Source organism: Mustela putorius, unplaced genomic scaffold, assembly GCF_011764305.1.
Source record: "Mustela putorius furo isolate JIRA1106 unplaced genomic scaffold, ASM1176430v1.1 tig00000281_pilon_pilon_pilon, whole genome shotgun sequence".
NCBI lineage: Eukaryota > Metazoa > Chordata > Mammalia > Carnivora > Mustelidae > Mustela > Mustela putorius.
The window spans coordinates 25711032-25721049 of record NW_025421343.1 but is presented as its reverse complement, the minus strand read 5'-3'; the positions used below and the strand labels follow the sequence as shown (position 1 = coordinate 25721049).

General features: G+C 38.5%; 1 pseudogene; it reads right to left on the bottom strand.

The window, feature by feature from the left end:
• Positions 1–8590: 8590 nt before the first annotated feature.
• Positions 8591–9023, bottom strand: LOC106007119 (annotated as a pseudogene).
• Positions 9024–10018: the final 995 nt, after the last annotated feature.

Genomic DNA, 10018 nt, shown 5'->3' with positions numbered 1-10018 from the left:
GGCCACTTGTCACTTATACCTGGATAGTAGTTTCAATCATTCTAAATGGCAATTGAATGTATTCTATAACACTGTTTTAGGTATATATTCATTCAAGCCTATATCAAATAAGCCTGTACATACATAGGCTAGCAGAAGCTCCAGAATTTCTTTATAGAGGAAACATATAGATATCTTCCCATTTGAAACACAAGGAAAAGAATCATTTCTTGAGGTAGTATTTCCACAATACATAATTGGTTTTTTATAAGCCTTTTTTAAAAAAAAAATTTATTTATTTATTTGACAGAGAGAGATCACAAGTAGGCAGAGAGGCAGGCGGAGAGAGAGGGGGAAGCAGGCTCCCTGCTGAGCAGAGAGCCCGACGTGGGGCTCGATCCCAAAACCCTGGAGTCATGACCTGAGGCGAAGGCAGAGGGTTAACCCACTGAGCCACCCAGGTGCCCCTCCATAGTTGGTTTTTACTTGGAGATTGTTTTTTAGGGGTGACCGTGTAGAGAGTTGGCTGATAGTAGTTGAGGTGGTAGGTGTATACTGCCAGATTCCGTGAGCCTGCTCTTGCCACCACATTAAATGTGTAGACTCCTATGTAGGTAGCCTTTCAGTTCTCTCTTGGTAATCTGATGTGAGCTTTAATGAGGACAGCATGATTTTCCATTCTAGGTATGTTTCTCCATTCTAGGTATGATAACCCATTTAGATGAAGTCCTCCCTAGAAAGCAAGTGGGAGATGTGATTTTCTTCTGGAATATTCTCCAGTGCCATTCATCAGTACTTGCTTTAATCAAAGCTCCCATGTAATTACGATTTTATTTTAAAAAGTAAAACAGTGGAGAAAGATGAAGGCATGTGTTACAAAGTTTTTGAAACCATACATTTGGGTCTCTGGAGATAGAGAGCACCTTGCATCTGCTGACAGAAAAGTATTGCTCAAGCTTAAGATGAAATTAGAACTGAAGCCAAGCACATGCATTTAAAAAGTTTATTTTAGTCCTACTCCAGACTCTTTCAATAAAATAATGGTATTTCTTCTACTCAACTCTCATATATTAACAAGATGACAATGTGGAGGTATTTCAAAGCTGACATTGCTGGTATAATTTTTGTGAAAGTTTCAATGTCTAATAGAAACATGAGGAACATTAGAAACAGAAAAGCCATTCCTCCCTATCTTTTTTTTTTTAAGTGTTTATATCTGCAAATGACCTCTCAAAGGGAAGCCTTCTCAAATGTTACCTTTTTTATGAGTAAAGAGAGTAAAATCACTTCAAGTGTAAGTAATATGAATAAGAAAATTCTCATTATAACATTTTGCTAGGACCCTTTTATTTAGCTCAATAGCACTCAAAGGGCTATAGTGATAAACTTCAAAGTTGGCTGTAGTGGAATATTCTTCCATTTAACATCAAGCCAATGCTAAAGAAAATTGCTGCCATATTTTCTAAGTTATTAACCTTTACAATGAGATATATTTTCTGTGCGTGGAGAACTTTCTCCTCTATGTTAATGTGAACTCAAGTTAGAGGGATTAATCAAATAAATAAATTGAAATTAAGCCATACAGCTCTTCTTTATGCTGTCCTTTCTACATTTGCCTCTAAGTTACTTATTGGAAAAATAATTGTAGAAAATGTTAGAAACTCTCTTATTGATCACAAGAATGGCATTTTATTATATCAATAAAAGTGAAGATATGAGTTAAAATATATGCCTTTTTCTTAAAAGTATGCTAAAGGATCCTGTTTTAAACTGTCCTCAGAAATCTTTATCTATGCCTGAATTTCCTCATCCAAACTTTCTATTCCTTCACTGTGGTTCCAGCCAATTTCCTGACAAAAGTAATCAAAAACGCCTTTATCCATTCATTTTCCTTCCGCCTTATAGCACTTGCTATAGACAGCCTGCCTAAATTGCCCAAATTCCCTCTTTTAATCTTCTCACGGCTTAGTCTTACATAAATGGTTGCATAATTTAACTTCCCCCAAAAAACATTGCTCAGAGTTATCAAGGTGTGCTTGAGTACTTCTTACCCTGTCTGGATACAGCACTTTTTCAGCCACACTCCAACCGAGCTCATTCTGTCTATATGCTTGTCCTGCCTAAAACCTGCCTTGGCAAATAATTTGACCCAGACTTCATTCTGATAGTTCTTTATGCTGTTCACATTCACTGCAATAGTTGAACACATAAATTTAGAGGAAGACATCCAGGAAATAAAAGTTAGTTTTGTGGGGGCACCTGGGTGGCTCAGTGGGTTAAAGCCTCTGCCTTCAGCTCAGGTCATGGTCCCAGGGTTCTGGGATCGAGCCCCACATCGGGCTCTCTGCTCAGCAGGGAGCCTGCTTCCTCCTCTCTCTCTGTCTGCCTCTCTGCCTGCTTGTGATCTCTGTCTATCAAATAAATAAATAAAATCTTTAAAAAAAAAAGTTAGTTTTGTGATTACCTTTTTGTGAGCATATGACTTGTTTCTCTGCCACTCAGTCTTTGCATCTGTATTTTAGAAACAATAAATTGTAGATTGCCGTAAATATTAATTACATAAATATAAAACACTTAGCTAAATGCCTAACACTTTGGAAGAGCTGAAGAGGTATTAACCACTATCATTCTCGATAATCCTGTTCCTTTGCTTTTTTAATACATCTTTGGGTAATGTACAATAAAGTGAGACTTGGTGAAATAAGCATGGAATTTGAAGTTAAAGAGAGCTGTGTTAATAATGGTGTCACTTATACCGTATTAGCTGTGTGCATTTAAGTGTCTGACCCTTAAGTCTTATAGCGATGATTCCGTAGTATCTGCATATAGTTTGTCTATTCAATGCCTTTTGAATAAGTAAATGAGTGATGTACATTTGTGTATGTACATTGCAATGTTGGTCTTAATAGTTTAAAAAATATCTTTATTAAATCACTCGGCACAACGATTTATTTATCACATATGGAAAGTATATTGTGCTAGGCACTGGAAATAATTATAAAAAGACCTGGTAAGGATCATTATTGATTTGTGTGATACATAATATAATGCTACTTAACGTTAATCTGGTTAAATAATTCTTGGGAAACAGTAGCAGGTATTTCTGCTCAAGATTAAACTGTAACTTATATACATCTGGTATATCTGGAAAGCTGATGAAGCAGGCCTTCCCAAATCAATTTCCACAACTCTTTCTTTTCCCTCAAAATCCTACCAAGTCACCTGAGACAGTGATAGGGTATAGCCTTAAGAGCAATACAGTCTAGAGTAAGCCATCAGGAGAAGGCATTCAGGGTCAGCAATAAGAATGCATGCCAGCAGGACTTTGAAATGTGGCCCAGGGGAACAGTGGCTTTGGAGGGACGTGGGCTGCCTGGAAGGCATCTATGGTCCCAGCCTGAGCACTGGGGAACAGGCACTGGACAAAATTTTCTAGCCTTAGCTGGGAAATAGCAAGTCTGGATTACATAAGAGATGATGATTGAGAAAAACCCAGTCATGTAATCTAGAAGTTTCCCCCCGCCATGGGAAATGTTAGTAAAAAGAAAGCATTATTTAGGGTTTATATATTAGTCACTCAACCAGAATAGTGAAAACAGTAATAGTTTATTTTAATGTTTATCAAGTCCAGTGTGCATTTCTTTTTTTTTTTTTAAAGATTTTATGTATTTATTTGACAGAGAGAAATCACAAGTAGATGGAGAGGTAGGCAGAGAGAGAGAGAGAGGGAAGCAGGCTCCCTGCTGAGCAGAAAGCCTGATGCAGGACTCAATCCCAGGACCCTGAGATCATGACCTGAGCCCAAGGCAGCGGCTTAACCCACTGAGCCACCCAGGCGCCCCCAAGTGTGCATTTCTAAAATCAAGTTCCTATTACTTATTGATTCCTCTTGGGGTGGTATTTAAATGAATTTTATAAAGTCAATAGAATATGTATTATAACCATATAAACACTAATTGCATGAATTAATTTTCTGTGTCTTTAGGTATATGATCCCTTCAATAGTTTTTGCTATTTTTCCAAAGCCGTGTAGTGATAAAGGGACCCATAAACAGAAGGTGAGGCAACACAATTGATTGTATAAGGTGCTACCTTGAAACTGACTTATAAAATTTAATGATTAATAAAACTTTTTTTCAGTTCATAAAATGTGTTTATTTAACTTGCTCTTGAAGTATCTGACAATTAGAAGCATGCTATTATCATATTGGAGTAAAATCCAATTAAATTACAAAGCCATCCCTTCTTCCAGAAACCCTCACAGAAGCAAGAAACAGCTCTTGAATAGAGGTCATATCCAGATTTTAAAGAACACACTTGCAGTAGAATCATGGTGAGAATATAATGATGGAGAAGAATTAATTAGAAAAACAAATTGAAACGCTGTAGAGTTATTTCCAAAAACAGATACAATGATTGACACGTGCCCATGAACTTTCTGAACTAATGTAGATGGAAATCTCTTGCCACTTGACATTAAAATTCCAGTAGCAAATGTTTCTGGCTGTATCCCAAGCTGAGTAATTATATTTGGTTCATAGCATAAGCATTTGATGATTTTATGCTTCTCAGTATGTCCTGTTTTTACAATTTCACCAAAGATTGCATTTTTAAAAACACTAGTATTAAATGGCAAAATCAGTGAAAATGAGAAAAAGAAAAGGCAACCAAATACAATTGAGATAAGACACAATATGGCTTAGAAAGAATGAGGGAGATATAGAGATATTGTAATACCTAAACACCTAAACCTTGGCCTTAGATCATCTTTGAATTCTGTATATAGGTCTATACCTATTTAAGAGGGAAAAAAATATTTGAGTGTGGGCCTTGAGCTCAGTGAATTCTGTGGCTGGTATGCTCCTGTGTAATGAAAAGGAGAGGGGGAAGATATCTGCTGTAATAGTAAGTGATGGATGAGCCAATGGCCAGTGTTATCATCTGTCTTTTCCCAAAATCCTCGTCTAACCTGATGGGACAGACTATCCCCGTCCAGGTTCTCTTGGATCTCTTTGGCTCCATGAGGTTGGTACTGACTGCTAGTCAATGAAGCCTAATGATTCCCAAAGTCTGTTCAGATATCTTACTAAGTCAGCATCAAAAAGAATGTGTGGCCACGTTGTTTTTACTCATTTCATCAGTTTTGGCATGCCAGTTTGTTTGAACATACCATGCTGAGAAAATGGTGAGTAGAACATAATTCAGTAAAATGAACCTCAAAATGAGCATACCAGAAAAACTAAAGAAGTATTCTATGAGCTTCAAGCCTCGAACACAGCATTAAGAGGAAGTGTCCAGAAGTTGCTAGTTAGCATAGCCTGCTACTGACAGGACAGCTTGCTCTGGCAGAGAAACCAGTGTTGTGATCCGAGCTACATTTGGTTACATTGTAGGCAGGGGTATAAACTGAAAGTCACAATCTGCAATGTGGACACAGACTGCTAAAGTGAAGATTCTTCCTGATAGCCACACAGAGTGACTGCCCATTAATACTCTCTTCTGGAATGCTCAGAGAGCAAGGAACGTAGGCCACTGGGTCTCATCGTATTATTCTTAGTGTGTTACATGTTCTGGAATAACTGGGGTGAGAGAATGATGTACTTTGTGCTATAACTCCCCTTTGCCCTCCTTCTTGTGGGTCCTTGCAGTGAACCACCATTGAAAAAGATAATCTTTGTAACCCTAGAAACAGTGAATCATTTGATCTCTTATAGGAGACAGGGACAGAAATGTAAGCACCCAGATTCCAAAACTATTGTAGTGTAAAAGGCTGTGGTGTAAGAATGGTTAGTAGAGTTTGGGGCTGAATTTAAAGAGGTTTTAAAAAAATAAAAATGAGGTTTCTGTAACACTGTATTTTGGTTTTGAAAAGAAGTTTATTTCACAGAACACTATATACAGTTTTTACTTCATCTGATCCTCAAAATAGGCCCAGTGAAGGAATAGATATTATGTTTAATTGACAGATAAAGAAATTTAACCACATGGAGATTAAAAGATCTTTGAATATGTGTTATTAGAAGGGACCAGCAGAGTTAGGACTGGTACACAGGCATTCTGGATCTAATCCCAGTTCTGTGTATCCAGGGGTACACACACTTGGGCATGCTATACCCTCTGCCCTGAAATGCATATCAAGTGCTGCCATCCGCTTAAATGTCTAATTGATTCACCATGACAATGGACATTACCATATAATTGATAGGAGTCAGAAGCCCTGGTAAATGCATGTACAGCTAAAGAGATTTTTCATTTTAATTTTTAAATCAAATCTTATAAGGCTATTACAGGATGACTGAAATTCCATTTGACTTGCAGACTTCCGATTTAAAACAAGAACCAGACTCTTTTGTCATGCAAAGCGAACAGAGATGTATTTGATATAATCGAACCACTTCTGTACACCAGTTGATTTTAATCCCATGGCTCTTCTTTTGATGTAAGAGCAACAAAAAGAATAGCAGTGGGTAACACCAAAGGAGTGCAAACTGGACCAGGCTTTGTCCTAAGTGCTTTATGTATACTAACTCGAAACCTCACGCCAACCTGATAGAGAAGGAACAGTTATTATCCCCCTTCATAGACTATGAAACTAGACTAGAATATTGCATAATGAGTGAGCAACAGAGCTGGGTTTTGCCTCTGCAGGCTGATTCCAGAATGTAGGCTTTTAAAGAAGAAAGTGGACTGCCTCTCATAGAAGTAGGATTACTTAATGGAGGGGAACCAACATAGCACTTTGCAGTCACACAGAATGGGCTAGGCTTCTGGCTTCACCATGGCCCAGCTAGCTGTACTACTCTAAACAGGATGTTTCCTTATGTCTGCTATAACTGGTTCATCTGTAAAGTGGAGATACCTTTGCCTAGGATCATTAGGAGGTTCAAGCAAGACGGTACAGGTAATGCCTACTTTATTGCCTATTAGGTAGCCACTATATGGTAATTGTTGAAGACAAGGGGAAATTAGACTTTTAAAATAACTTAAAGCCATTAATGCAAAGAGGGAGAAGAGGAGGAGGAGGAGGAGGGAGAGGAAGAGGAAGGAGGAGAAGTAGAAAAGGAAGGAAAGAAGAGAGGGCAGGAAGAAAGAAGAAAATTCTGTGGAACGCCTGGGTGACTCAGTCAGTTAAGTGTCTGCCTTCAGCTCAGGTCATGATCTCAGGGTCCTGGGATGGAGCCCCCATGTCTGGCTCCCTGCTCAGCAGAGACTTTGCTTCTCTCTCTCCATCGGCTCCTCCCCCTATTCATTCTCTCTCACTTCTCTCTTTCTCTCCTCTCTCAAATAAATACCTAAAATCTTAAAAAAAAAAAAAGAGAGAGAGAATCTGAAGCACAAAAGGGGTAGGTGGCTAGTTTTCTGTAATGCAGGATCAAGAGTAGACGCTAAGTCTTTCAACTCTGCTCAGGGTTCTTTGAATCCCAAAAGAGTAGATAAATTATCTAACATTTATTTTTCAATTTAAGAACTTAACTATTGAAGTATTTTCAATTCTTTTCATCTGTTTAAAGATGAGTCTATTGCAAGTCTACTGCAAGTGGCTGTTACCAGGTTATCCTCTCAAATTCGGGTGTATGTCACAATTAAATACACAAACACTCTCTCTCAAATACTGAATCTCAAATACTGATTCAATAAGTGAATCATCTTGGGAAATGAAAAAAAAAAAAAGTAGCCTCAAACCAATTGAATCAGAGGAGTCAAGTGTCTTGCTTCTTTGAGTGAGGATGTCTGCTTATTTATGTATTTGACAGGAGCTATAGATTGAAGTAAGGGGTCAGGAGAACCACAAAATATTATGAAAAGTAAAATCAAACCAGACAAATGCAAACCAAACTTTGAAAACAAGGGAACCTTCAACCTTGACTCAGTTGTCCATCAGCAAAATCGCTGAGCCAATCGCTTGCTACGTTTTATCAAGACAATGAGAACACAAGCTATCAAGGCCATCATGCTGGTCTTAATGAAGGGTTTTGAAAGAAAACAGTCCTTGCTACTTGTACTGGCACTGCGAGGGCATGGACTGAAATGAACCCCATCATGTTTTTTTGTACGTACCATAGCCTGTCATGGAGAATTCAGGTTATTTAAGGGCAGAGACCATAAAAATATTTTCAGGGTACCTAGCATATGACTGAACACAGAATTATAGAAGGAGAAAAAGAATAAAGACTGCTAGCTGAATTGAACTGAAATACGGCTCCAAAGGCTATTAAGAACAAACAAGACTAAAGGGATTTGTTCATTTGATATTGTAGAGTCACTGCCTTAGAGTAGTGAAATCTGCAGATAGATTAAAGAAATGTACAAAATTGTAAGGATTGAAAGTGGTGGTGATCTGCATTCTTGAACAACAGCAGCAGAATTCTCCCAACATGCGGCATATGATAAAAGCCCTTTGTTACCATTCTTTAGATGGTAGAAAATAGATGTCACCTGAAAACAAGCTTTGACCATATAATCCATTTATTACTTTATTACTGCAGTATTTGTCTTCCCTCTGTCAAATCCTGAGCCAACCACTTCCAGACTGTCTGGGGAGATATAGGAAAAGGAATATCCAGGGCATTGAGACACTGAGGAAAAACTTATGAGAGTGGAGATGCCTCCTTCACCTGGGGAAGAGAGTGAGAAGGGCCACCATCAGGAAAAAGAGCCCCATGGCCCCTGAGAGGACAGAACTCAGAATGGCATAGGAAAAGAGCTCTTGGTTCAGAAAAGCATTCCTGGCATAACCAGTGATGAGGCTCCCAAACATTGTCCCAGTTCCAGCCCCAGAGCCGGCCACTCCTACCATGGCAGCCATAGCCCCAATGAACTTGGCTACTGTGTCTATGTCCCTTGAAATGGTGCTGGTTCAGAAGGTGTGGCTGGGCATAAGTGAGGTCAGGGGATATGGGGCTTCCAAGCTGCTATTGTGTCTCCCATGATTTTAGTACCACTGCGGACAGTGCTCAACACAACTGCTGAAAGGTGCTCCTGACCAAGAAGGGGGTGGAGATGAATCTTGCACAGGCAGACATCTTCAGGGGATGAGGGGCTGTGGCAGGAAACCTGCTCCCAGTGCAGAGAAGACAGACTACACTCAGTCTTCTCAAACTGACCCAGCTCTGAAGTTACAACAGCAGAAACTCTGGACATTTGCCTGGAAAGAAAGGAATTAATGTTATCAGTCTGAGATACCAGCACGGTTTTGATGGGGTTTTCTTTAAACTGTAGAGTATATGAGTATAGAGTATAAAGTATATAGTATATATATAGTATATAGAATATATATATATATAGTATATAGAATATATATATATATATTCTATATACTATACTATATATACTATACTATACTCTATATACTAGTATATAGAGTATAAAGTGTATAGAGTATAAAGTATATAGCGTATATAGAGTATAAAACATTGGCAAATGGCAAATGGCAGAAATCTAGACCATTTTTTTAATGTAACAAAACCGTGTTTAATGAATACCAAAAGTGGCAGTTAAAGGCAGGGGCTGTGGGAGCTCAAAAGAAGTAGGGCAGCAAGGGCTGCTCCCGTGCAAGAGACGAGACCCCATCTCAGAACCTCTCTCCTTGCTAGGGACTCACACTATCCCACTGTCCCTCTCAGAGGAGATTCTCCGGATTTTACTTGGATAAATATAAGATAGGTACAATTCTGACAGTGAGCAGATTATGGCTATTCCCTTTACATTCCTTATTACCTCTCTACACCAAGCTGAATAAAAAACATAGTTAATGAAACATGCATAAGAAATCAAAGACTGATGAAGGAAATGCAAATAACATAAATACGCTTAATTGTGGTCCTAGGCTTTTACTTTCTACCCCTGCCTTTCTTCTTTTCATCTGTGTCTTGCTCTACTTCCATTTATCCTCTTAAGCCCAGCTTCAATCCCTTTTAGAATGTGGCATAATATAAGTGTAAAATAAGAAAATCACATATAATCAAAGACGACCCTACTAAAAAATACACCGTTACATGTGTTCGTGTTTCTCAAGCTTAATTGAACTCACAGAGCTTCT